Below are 13,669 nucleotides of genomic sequence, written 5' to 3'. Positions count from 1 at the left end.
TTGATGATTATCATCAACCAGCAGAATTAACAGAGAAATCTTTTATTCCAACTTTGATGAGGAAGCTACTCCTCAGGGGGAGTAGTTGGTATACTGTATTGGTTGGTATTTTGTAAAAATTTTTTACTTTGGCATTTGATGTCAAAGGGGGAGAGATTGGTATATGAAAAAACATAGGAAAAACATAAGGAAGACACATGTTACTCTCAGGGGGAGAGACTGTTACTTTGAGAAGAGACTAATCATATCTGAATTCTGGTTATAATTTCTTTGTGGGAAATTATTGGTTTTTGGTATTTGGCATTTCTGTTTTGGCAATTTGATGGTTTTTTCATCTTGAGTTACCATCAATACCAAAGGGGGAGATTTTTGGTATTTTGGTATGGTTTTGTCATTGATGTCAACACCTACTAAACACTATCAACTTTGGCATTTTGGAGAATCAATAACATTCACTGGCAAGCACACAGACACCTTGTCTTGAAGATTGGTTTATTGGAATAATTGTATTTGCACATTTGCTATTACCGACAAATAGGTCTAGGGTATACACCGACAGGCTTATCTTTTCCAGATCAGCATGGCACGCTATGGAGATAACTTATTATTGATGTAAATTCATCAAGTCGACATGTTAAATCGGTCATTGCATCAGACATTAATTTATTTGTAAATTGATTTTATTGTAATATCCTTTATAGCTGACTGACTAAAATTGGTCTTAGGTTATGGTATAAATGTAAGATCTTAATTGTAAGATCGGATGTGGAATGCGAAAAAGAGTTGTGTGAAGGTATATGTGAAAATAAGTAGAGCTATACATGCAGACATCATTTCAAGATTGAAGGAGGGTTTTGTGAAGACAATCAGAACTGTACAGGTACTGAATCCAGCATAGAAATATGCTAAATTAAGCAGTACATTCTTATTGGATTTAACCATCCAATTGTAGTTAGTGTGACCCCCATTGAGCAGTGAGCTCTAGGTGCTTGGCCTTTCTGCATGTGCAAACCCCATTTGCATACACTTACTTTTGGCAGTAGTATCATATGATTGTGGGTGTTGGGTCTCAAATCAACAGATTGGATAGGTTCTAAGGAAATGCCAACTCCTATGATCAAACCCACCAATTGACTTGGCCAACTTATAGAGTGAACCTATTTGGTTACTAACTCTCTCACTTTAGGCTCTGCAGGACCTAGGCGGGTATACCTACTCACTAGTTGTTCCTTCAACCAATGCTTTTTATAGCAGATTTAGCATCTTAATATGGATTCCTCCTATCTCAGAATGGCATAAGTTTCTACGATGGAGATAGAGCAGATGAGTTCAAGATAGTTGTTGTAGAAGCTACTTGATCTTTATGCTTAGAATTTTATATGTATACACTATTGCCAACTTACTCTATATTTCCTACTCAACTACTCCTATTATTGTTTGTCTAGTTGTGAATTTTATAAATTGTAATGAGGGTTATACTTAATGATCAATGCCTTTTACATTTTCTGGGCTACAGAGTCAATTACTTCTTTATGGACTTAATATATGCTATATGAGACAATGATTAAACCTATCCCTTATAGGTCTGTCAATTGTTATTTCCTTATGAGCTTAGTTTATCACTTGTATTATAAAATTGCTTGTGTGTATTTAACCCAAACCTTATGAGACCACACAAGAAAGAATTATCAGGAATGATTACAATCCACAAATAAATCTTTTAATTCAATTAGAAATAACACAGAATGAATACTTTACTGAAAGAATATAAACAATCTTATCTATTATGATAATATCACACACAAATGCCACAAAGGAGAATACTCTACAAATTAGGAATGGGAACAAAGATTTGATCTTGTATTGATTCTTCAATCTTCGATTACAATTGATTAGCCCCAAAGCCGTGTTTCTATCTGGCCGTATTTCTTCATTTTGTTTTCCTACAAAAATCCTTCACTTTATATATGTAAATGAAGGGTTATGACAAGAGACGTGTCCTTTTGTTTATACATTAATCAGGAAGATAGTTTGTTAACTAATCTAAACACAAGAAGACTAAAAATTCCCATGTGTTCGGTATATTTGTCATCTTTGTAAAATCTGACAGTGTCAACCAACTTCTTCATTTCAAACTCTTGTATACTGTATCCCGACAGGATGTAATTCGCTAATGCCATCGGGTCTTCTTTCTTTTGTAGTTCCTATGATGATTGCTCTTTGATATTCACCAATTCTGTTTTCCATTGATCCAAGGTAACCAATATACCTTCTCTATAAAAAGAGGGCACCCTAGGGGTATTCCCTTTATCTAAAGTTTGTATTTCGTTTTCCAGCATACTTCCGAATTCTTCATGGGGCCCTGCAAAAGTATCAATCTTTGCCTGCTCCTCTGGTGTGACATCAATGATCCCTTTGACTCTGGATGCAAGCTACTTATGCTGGTCAAAAGCCTTTATAGGTCCTGTATATGTAAACCAATATTTTTCCGTAGCATGCATCATTGATTTGAATCTACGATTAATTATGTCATTGACCACCTTATACATCTTTTTCTTCATATCTTCAACCTGCTTGGTAGCCTTTTCTTCTTTGTACTTCAAGTATGAGGCATCTGAAATATCATCCAGGCTTCAACCTATGGGATATGCAGTATACTCACTTATGGGAGTTCTTGTCTCATGCTGCAGTATCTTTGTTTGTAGCCTCTGGTTTTCATCTTTAGTCTTTTCATATAAACCCTTGTAAGTAATATTTTCCCTAACCAAAAACTCTGTCTGATCCACATTTAGCTTGGCTACATCTAGATTCAATTTTGTTGTAACCCTAGGGTCAGTCTTCCCTACTTGATGGACCATAAGATGTCCAAAGGTTTCTTCTGTACCCATAATAATTGGCCTTTTCCCTTTTGGGTGCAGTGCCCATTGCAACAAAGCCTTTTGATCAGGATCATATCCTGAACTTGTAAACAATTTATCTACCTCTTGGGGTAATACCTGCTGGTTCGGGTCTTGCTTCTTCAGGAATCTGTCAAACATAAGTGTTGAATTCATGTCCCAACCTGAAAAGATAATGACACCAGCCTCTTTTAGCATCTTCCTCCCCTTTTCAAGGGTCATATCCTTCATGAGAGTATCAATCTCATCCTGCAGCCTTTTCATCTGCTCTTCTTCTAGTTTCCCAGCCATAATTCTTCTCACATGAGCCCCTTTGTACTGGTATAAGAATGAAAGGAATTCCTTTGAGGAAGTGAACCCTTCTTCTGCAACAAAATCTTCATGCTCTATCATTCTGATATCAACCACTTCCCTGATATTGAATTCACCAGTTTCCATATCCACTTCTACCTCAAAGCCAGGGGGATAGTCTTCTCTAGGGGATTCAGCAGGGATGCTACTAGCAGTTGATTTTGGTGACATGTGAGCCAATGGCTCACTGTCTCTCCCAGTTTTGATAAAATGGAGAAACTGTGGGGGCACTCTATGCATAATTTCTGCCTCATGCTGAAGCAATTTTTTAGCTACCTCCAAGGGATCTTGGAGATCTCCAAGTAGATTTCCATCTACTTTCCCCCTCATTCTCTTCCACTTGAAAGCTTCCCAAGTCATCTCAGGTCTTTCTCTCAAGGCCTTGGCTTCCTCCCTTTCAAGATTCTTGATTAAATCATCTGGCATTTGAGCCACATGTATTCCAGCCCTTAGTTTCTGAGATGTTCTTGCAGCTTTCACATATCCCTCAGGATCAAAGTTCTCTCTAGGACTACCCATAGTCATGCCCTAATAATATAACTTACTCTGGAGTAAATGATAACTTTTGGAACTTTTAACAATAAAATCAGAAAATACTAGTAGCCCTGGCACAATAGATTGTTTACCAAAATCTATGAGATGTATGGCACTGACAGCAGACAATTGTCTTACAATCTCTAGACTAGCCACCTTGTTTGGCACTGTAATTGGGAGCATGTATGGCTTCCCTTCATACCCGAATACTCTGATTTTTGTAAGATTAGGGTGACAGTACCAATCACCCTAGTTATGATCAATCTGAGACTCTAGAGAGAAATCTTTCAGTCTGAGGAATCTTTTGATCTCAGGGGACAAAGTATAGTCTCTATGTTGTCCGAGGGCTGCACTGAGTTGTTTTACAAAGTATTCCTGGAAGTGCCAGTATTGGTTGTTTGTAAATCTTTGGTCCCATGCAGAGACCCACAATTGGACTGGTTTCTTCAAACCACTTTTATCATAAGCTTTGATGCTAAAATCATTTGACCAGAAATTGGACTCTTGTCCACAATAAAGAATAACATGCAACAACAAAGAATACAAGGAGAAATGAATATTTACAAGGTCTCCTTTTAACATTTCCAACCCATGATTTAAGGCTTCTACAACATAAGTGGCATAATCAAACGGCCTAGGGTCTTTTGATTGCAAGTCAGCACATAGAACCATAACCCCAATATCCATGAGAGGATGAGCCTCTAAGCCTAAAACTTGGGCTGCGGCATAGTACGTATACTTGAAGTAAGGATGGAATTGGTTGACATCAAAGGGCACCTTGTCAACTATACTAAAAGGAACTATGGATCCTCTGACCTTTGGCCAGTGAATGGGTAATCTCCATTTCCTATAGATGTCCTCTAAATTGAAAAACTCTTGTGATAATTTCTGCATGTCAATCTTCTCCTCTACATCCCAATCTAAATCAAACACCATATCAATTGTCTGTTTGTTGATTGCCACCATAGGATTTCCTCGGTAATCATATATGGTCTTGGTTTCTGGATTATAGGAATCTGCTAGGGCTTTCATTAATTCAACATCTACAAATACATTCGGCACCACCAATTTCCCTAAATTCCTCTTCCACAGGTTACTTATGGGCTCAGGAGCTTCCCTTCTCTTGTAACCAAATAAAAACAACTCATGTCCTCTGATCTCAGTCCATATGTCTCCCAGATGTTCAAATCTGTCTTCTAATCCTTCCTCCTCATTTTTTATTTTCTTGGACCTTACACTGGAATTTGGACATTGGTCCAACAAATCTTGAACTAAAGCTCTACCCTCTTTCTTCTGTCGTTTAGGTTTTTCTTCAGGGTCTAATTCTTTTCCTTTCCTACTCTTTTTAGAAGAAGATGAAGGTTCCATAACTTCAATCAATATAGGATATCACACTTACTTGGAGAATTGTTAAACCTCTTCTGTCAGCTTGGATTGTTCCTTTCGAGCCTCAGCCAGCTTTCTGCAACTTTCTGAATCTTGGCAATTATCTGGTTCTCATGAAAATTTGATCAATTTAGCTGCAATTTTGTGAGCAACTTGTATCAGACACAATAGTTAATGTCTCTATGCTTGCAACGGTCACTCAAGTGTTTGAACTTAATTGCAGATGTGACACCTTCAATTTAAGATTTTAATTCCTTCATGGGAACCAATGTTCAGCTGAAGTGACTGTGAATTAGCTTTTCATCGAAACCTTTGTCTTCGATGGAGCTCTTTAATCTCCCATCAAAAGTTATTCTTCCTCGACACAACTATTTTTATGTTCTTTCGGGATCGATGAAAGCCTTCTATCAGGAAAACCACTTTTCATCGATATACTATTTTCTTGTTAGGAAATCCTTCCTTTCGGTGAAAAATATATGTCGTTGAGTTATTCCAAGCCCTGCTCGATATCAGATTTTCATCTATACAACCATAACTTCGGCTGATGACTCAAGTGCTTCCTCAATGTATCATTTTCATCGAAAAACACTATCGATAAGAATATATTTGGTTTCTTCGATATTATTTCATTGGTAAATGGCTCTTGTTGAAAATCATATTTTAGTTTCCTCGATACCATCCTTTCTTCGATGAGATCTTTGTCGATGAATTTTTCATTACTTTCATCGAAATTGTTTTCGATGAATCTTATGCTTCGATGAAACTTTATGCTGGCCCGCCGAAGTCCCTTTCTCATCGATATATTTTCCCTATCAATGAGACTTCTATTTCGATAAAGTATCTAATAGTCCTGCTGAAGTCCTCTTCTTGTTCGATGCCTTTCCTTTATCGATGAAACCCTATTGCTATCGATGGGGTTTGTCTTTCGATGGACATTTTTAGGTTTCATCGGTAGCTTAACTTCTTTGACATCACCTTTTGTTCATTTTCTACTTTTCAATGAAACTAGAGCACTGATGAGTCATTTCTTTCATCTACCGAAAGAGATATTTCTCCGAAGTCATCTTAGTGCTCTACACTTTATGTTTTATTTCAATGAAACTTTCCTTTCGGCGAGACTCTTCTTGAGGTGTTCGATGTAATATGTTGGCCGATGATCTTTTATTATCAATGAAACATTTTAAGTTTCATAGATATTTTTCATATGACCCTCCTAAGGGGAAAATATAAACAATCTCCTAATTTTGCACCAACTTTTCACACCTTTAGGAAAATTTTAAAATTTTAAATTTATTGTTCAATAGTGGGTAAGGTTTCTCATCATGGTTTTTCCCCTTACAGGGTTTCCACGTATAAGTTTTGGTGTTATGTGTTGTGGATGACTTTGTTCCTTTTGTTTCATGCATTAAATCTTACCGGTATTGCTATTAACTAATAGAACTATCTACCAGCATAAAAGACTGGTTTACCGGTATAAAGTATTAAAGTTGTTTAAGTTGCTTTTGGTTTAAATTTATCAGACAACTGATTCACCCCCCCTCTCAGTTGTCTTCGGGACCTAACAGTTCTCCCTCTGAGTCATCAGTTACTCCTTCCTCATCAATATAGTAGAATGATTTGTCTTTGTTTCTCCTGTACTTATGCTTGATCTGATATTCAGGGTTAGGCTTAAAATATCTTCTTGCTTTTTCTTCCAATTTTGAATTCCTTTTAGGACATCTAGATGCAAAATGGCCTATCTTATTACATGCAAAAGATTTGAAAGGAGATTTTCTTTCATACTTATTTCTTGCTGGACCTTTAGGCTTCTGAAAAATAGGGGTTCAAGTTGCTCAAGCTCTTCATCTTCTTTCCTTATTTCTTCCAATTTCTTTGCATACAAAACTTTCCAATATTGCTTGCCAATTGATGATATAGATGCCTTAAATCCACTATCAGGCTTTGTATCTCCTGGAGGACCAAATTGTTCAAGCTCAAAAGTAGATATCTTCCTAGCAAGATTATCTCTATTGATAGAAGTATTAGGCATAGTTATTAGCTCATTAATTGTAGTTACCTTCATCTTATATGTCGGTGGCAAAACCCTTAATACTTTTGAAACAATCTCTTCCTCGCTTGGAGATCCACCACAACACCAAATTCCTAATACAATTTCATTTACCCTTTCCATGAATGTAGAAATCCTTTCATCTTCCTCTATCTTCAAACTTTCATTTCTTACCTTGTAAAATTCAAGTTTTGCAGTTTTAATAGTATGATCACCTCCATTCAGAGTCTCCAACTTGTCCCATATAACTTTAGCTGATGATTTGTCTTATAGTCCCATGATCTGTTGGTCTGATAAGGCACTTAAGAGGGCTTCTCTAGCTCTACAGTCATTTTCAATGTTCTTTTCTAAGTCTATCATTGTAGGATTGGTAGATCATGAGGATTGTAGCCTTTCTAAGTTATTTCCCAAATTTCCTTTCCAATGCATCTTAAATGAGTCTCCATCTGAATTTTCCATACTCCATAGTTTGTTCCATTAAGCCTAGGGCTATCCTTCCGATAAACAACATATGAACTACTATCTTCCATAGGATCTTCCTCAAGTAGTTAAGCTTCAACAAAAGAGGACCAGGCTTTAATACCAATTTTTAGGATAACCAGTGGACAACTGAGAGGGGTGGGGGTGAATTAGTTGTCAACAGATTATGTGAATTTAAAGAACTTAAAACCTTTTACCAGAATAGAAGAAAATAAATATCAAAATAGTTGATAAAGCATTAAAGCATAATAGTAAACTAGAGAATCAACACCATGCATCCATACCACATAACACCATGATTTGTATGTGGAAAACCTAGTAAAGGGAAAAATTGCAGTGGGAAACCCTACCCATAATCAAATAATACTTCTGCAGAAAGTATGTGATTACAATAAGGGCTTGCACATGCAGGAAGGCACACTGCTCATCATAATGGAGTCTCACTGACTACAAGAGAGGTTAACCACCTCAAAACATTTAGACAACAATCCAAAAAGAAGAACTGCCTATGATAGCATCAGACATGCCAGATTACAATTCCGGTTAAGCTCAATACTAGAGGTCTTAAACCTCTTGCATAAACCCAACTTGATCACCTATGATCGACCAAATCCTCTTCTCAAATGATTATTGTAATACCCTAAAAATGGTCATCTAAACCATGGACCCCTAATCTCAACAACATCACCAAGGTCCTAACCAAAGGCAATTAAATCAATCTTGAGCACACAATTAATTTCTAAAATCATCAATGTCACATGGAAAAATAAATCACTCAATATTAATTAAAAATTTATTTAATTAATTAAATCATTCCAAGTAAATCATTTTAAACAATTATCTTATTTATTTTAATTAAATATCTTTTTGCATATTTAATTAAATAAATCAATTTGCCATTAAATCATCAAAAAGAGGAACTAATTTGAAAAAAAAAAAAAAAATGCCATAAATCTTCAAAAAAGGAAACAAATCAAGAAAGAGGAATTGGAAATTATGAGCATAAATCTTCAAAAATGGAAACAAATAAAAAAAGGAATTAATTGACCAAAAAAAAAAATTAAAAATTGAGAAAAGAAATCAATTGGAGATAATCCTGAAAAACAAATTAAAAATTGATAAATAATCTCAAAGAAAGCAATTAAAACAATTAAATATTAAAATTCAATGAAATAGAGAATAAAACAATTTTTGTCCTGATTTTATCTTAATTTTAGTTCAATTTCCTTTAAAACTGAGAAAAGCATCTAATCACATCAATTCACCTGGATTGTGCTTTATCTTGGAAAATCTTGACCACTCATCATCATTTGATCTCAGCCATTGGTTTCTTTCTGAATTTTCTATAAATTCAGGCTCTCATCTCTCATTCAAGAAAGATCCTAGAGAATATATTGTTATTATGTTTTTTTTTCTCTAGGTTCATTGAGAATTTGCATTGAGATATTGCATATTAGTTATTTCATATTGCTTAAATCATTTAGCTTAAATATTCATATATTGCTTAAATCATTTAGCTTAAATATCCATATATTGCTTAAATCATTTAGCTTAAATATTCATATATTGCTTAAATCATGTTAGATTAATCTTGCATATCTAGCTTAAATCTTGCATCCATTTAGCTCATATTCATGCTCATATACATTTAAAAATCCTTTGCTTAGGTGTTGTCTAGTCACTGGATAGCTTAGCAATTTGAGAGCAATCTAAACTCGCATCTACTAGAAGGTAATGGGTCACTTTGTAATGGTTTATTATTCATTGATTATTGATTTACTAACCATACATCTAATGACTTAATTGAAGTGTTGTGTATTTCAGATACAAATACTGGTCCACTTTTCACACACACATCTTTAGCGCCCACTGTGGGGCTTGAACCCACGACTACAAGATTTCTAATGTTTCTTGAACAAATTTAATGTTTGGTTTTTAAAACTAATAAACATGTGTTAAATTTGCAAATAAAAATCTTTCTTTTTGCTTGTTCTTTTGTGATAGTAAAAAATGGTCTTTGTTTGGAAGGCATAAAATTTTATTGAACCATTGGATCTAAACAAATTTTTGATATGTTGTTGAAAACCAAGGTTTCTACAATTTTACTAAAGCGATTTTTCTTAAAAATTTCTAGTTTGAAAGTTAGGAACGACGGAGTGCAGTACTATCATTTTGCTTATTCTTCTGTGACAGTAAAAAATGGTCTCTATTTGAAGGGCATAAATTTTTATTGAACCGTTGGATCTAAACAAAATTTTAATATGTTCTGTTAAACCAAGCTTTCCAAATTTCCACTGAAGAGATTTTCTAAATTAGATCTGGTTGAAAAGTTATAAACGATAGAGTGTAGTACTATCAAAACTGTCATAACTAGGATAGTCATAAAAAATGGAAATTCTTATTAGATTAGTTTAATTTATAGTTTGCATGCTAGAATTTTCTTTTGATGATTTTTTTAAATATTATTTTGGAAACTAATTTTAGGCTTTTAATGTTTGCAGGACCCTTGTCAAAGAATCTATCAATCAAACATATGCCTACCAAAGAATCAAGAAGAAAATGACTACTAACAATCATAAATCTAGACCCTCAAAGCTTTTTTCTAAGTTTTGAGATTTGTGTACCTTTAGCAGGCTTGTCATAGTGGGAAAAAGTAATCACCTTGTGAGAACGACCCAAGTGAGTATAGCTGGACCTGAGCATTCCAACTCACTATAATAAATAGGCCTCTGGTGATTAAAGTCTCAGAGGATGGGATTATTTGAGTTTTCTCTTTGAGATCTCTCATATCGAGCATTTTGTAGGGCCTCACGGTCTCAATAATGTTTACGTGACTACAGCTTGTTTTGATACCTTGTCAGGCTATAGGCCTCAATCATGCTTGCGTGACTTCAAGGGGTAATTTCAAATAGAATTCCTGACTAATAACTATAAGATAGAAGCTACCTGATTCACCTCTGAAAGGGGGACAATCTGTGTGCAGGAGAGATAGTAACTCTCCCAAGACACTTGCCATATCGTGCCCCCATTAGTGTTTGGAGTCGGCTAATATGACGCTGAGAATCAATTACATGAGACTCAGCAGCCATATTCTGATTAGCTATTGGGTGTGTACCTAAGTCAGCAAGAAAAGATTTTCTTCTCTAAGCTAGCTTTTGTAGGGTTAGCGTGCTATGATTGAATTATTATATATCTTGCGTGTTTTCTATATTTTCATCCCTAAAATTGAAACTGAAATACTAAAACTGGAGAAAACAAATCAACAACTCAGTGATAAACTCTATCATGCAAATTCATGTTCTTATCAGTCTCGAACAATCAAATTTGCCTAAACCAGTCTACAACAAGCATAAAAATGGTTATCATCCTCTTGAGCATAAACAACCTTGATAGTGTACCCTTGTCATTATGTTGCACAATTTTGTCAATCATCTCTCGGCTAGTTCAAACAACATCTTATCAAACCTAAGTTAACTTAGATAACGTCTTAAACAAGATAGATCATTCCTGAAACCAAACCAGATCTTAGTTACTTCACTCAATCACTATGTTAAACAAACAACTAGCTCTAAATTTGATCTTGACTTCTGCAACACATCTAGCTCTCGATCTCGTCGGTTGTAAATGCATGTTCAAACTAGAAGCTCTTCTAAATTTTTCTGACAAAAGTAAGAAGCCCATGGCTGCCTTAGCTCAACAAATTCAAGATCTCAAAAGAGAAATATATGTCATTCAAGCCCAATGAAGAGATTCAATGACCCCTCTTGAGATAAAAATTCATGATATCAAGAACACTAGACTTCAAGAAAAACTAAAACAATTACATGAGATGGAACAAGAAATAATTGACAATCAAAAACCAAATCTCAAACAAGATCACAAGACACCTTCACCAAGACCAAAAGACATATATTCCCTAGATAGATAGTTTATGCCTTTGGGGAAATCTATTGAGTCAACTTTGAAAGAGATTTCTTGAGCATAATCTTATTAAATTGCCTAAAAAGACCGCATAGGGATGTGAAGTTTTGATTAGTTACTGTGCATATCATAGGGATAACAAACATAAGACTTCAATGTGTATGGAATTAAAACATAAGATTCAAGATCTCCTTGATGATGGTGTTATTGAAATTGAAGATCCTAATAATTCACCTAAGGAGAAACTAGATGTCATTACCAAGCATGATCAAAATCATGAACCTGTGTCTAGCAATGGATTACATGTAGCCTCCATCCCTTCCATGATGCCTTCATCTCCTAAAACTTCTCAGCAACAATCCATACCATCTCCTTCAAACAATAAAACTTCTCGTGTTTACCTTCAAGGGCTATCTCCTATGGAAATCCAAGTTAATGCCAATATTGATACAAGTTCCTCTAAAGATTTAAAAATCCTAGATCCTATGCCCCCATGCACTCCAATTATAAACATACCCACTCCAAAGAGTCCCACTCAAAATGCTTCCCCATCATACCAAAATATGAATACCTTTCAAGAATCCTCCATGCATATCTAAAGCACTACCTCTTCCTTAGAAATGGATTCATGTCAATAGGAAAATCTGGAAAATGAAAAAATAAGTCCTACCATAAATCAAGATCAAGACACCAAAACTCCTCAATCCCATCTAATGATTGAAAAAGATGCCATTTCCCTAGAATCCCATGATGATCCCCTTATAGCTTTCCATTTCTTCCAAGATGACTCACTTCCATCTCAAGAGCAAAGCATCCTTCCAAATCCCATTCCTAATCCACTTCCTAAGCAAGATCATGATGCCTCTTCCACCTTTTCAAATGATCCTATTCAAAATGAAGAGTCAAACACCCTTCCTACTCTATCCAATGGTCCTCTTCCATGTCAAGATCAAAGTATCCCTTCATCTTCTTGTCATAATCCTCCATATTCACCTCAAGGATCCATCTTGCCTACAAATCCCTCTCATGATCCTATCATTCGCTACATTCCACCTCCATCTCATAATGGACTCGCACCTTCTTTCCAAAGAAAAGTGTATCCTACAAGTCAAAATATTTTTAAAGGCAAAGGGGTAGATCTCCTCAAGCAAGAACCCCTCCATATGAAGGAAAATGTTAAAGGTCATGGCCTCAGGGAAATATCTCAAGATGTTGGTATCTCTCATAAATCCTACATTTCTCCTGTTAAATCCAAATACATGCCTTCTCCTTCGCACCTTCCATCCATTCTAGGTCCCTATATCCCTTCATCCCTTATGCAAGATCAAAAAAGGCACACGTCTTCGAGTACCTTCCATCCATCTAAAATACCTCCATATCATTCCTATCTATCCACGCATCTCCCTCCAAGCAATTTGTATGCCAAGCATAGAAGTCATAAATCAAGCAATCTAAATGTATTCAAGGATCAACATGTCCCATCTAATCAACATGTCAAAACAAAGAAAAATATGATCCAAAAAGAAAAAGAAAAATACAAAACGCCACAAAGGCCCACAAAGAAAGAATAAAATTCAAAAGTTATATGGGTTCCTAAGGCACTTGTACAAGAAATGCACTCTAAGGAACTACAAAAGAATCAAAAATCAAAAGCCATGTGGATCCTTAAGCAGCTACTTGAAGCACAAAATTCTAAAGAAAAATCAAAATTGGCATCCAAAATTGTTGTTCCTCCATCCAAACCTTCCGAGTCTATTCCTCCATCACCTTCTTCATCCATTTTGGGTTCTTATGCCCCAAAATCTGTAACCTTTCCTCCATCCAAATCTCAAAATCTGAGATTTACTTCTCCTCCATATGTCCACCATCCCTCAAGATGTGTGCCAATGTTGATATTTCCAACATTTCCATCTAGCCATACACAATTCTTCCAACATCCCATCCATTATCCAACACCTCTTTTTCACCCTTCCATCCCTCTTATCCAATCCTTTGCATAAATCCTTGCCCTAGTTTCATTTCATTATCCTACCAACATCTTTGAGCATACCTT

This window comes from Cryptomeria japonica, chromosome 8 (assembly GCF_030272615.1).
Source record: "Cryptomeria japonica chromosome 8, Sugi_1.0, whole genome shotgun sequence".
Lineage (NCBI taxonomy): Eukaryota > Viridiplantae > Streptophyta > Pinopsida > Cupressales > Cupressaceae > Cryptomeria > Cryptomeria japonica.
Note: the sequence above shows the minus strand (reverse complement) of the source record.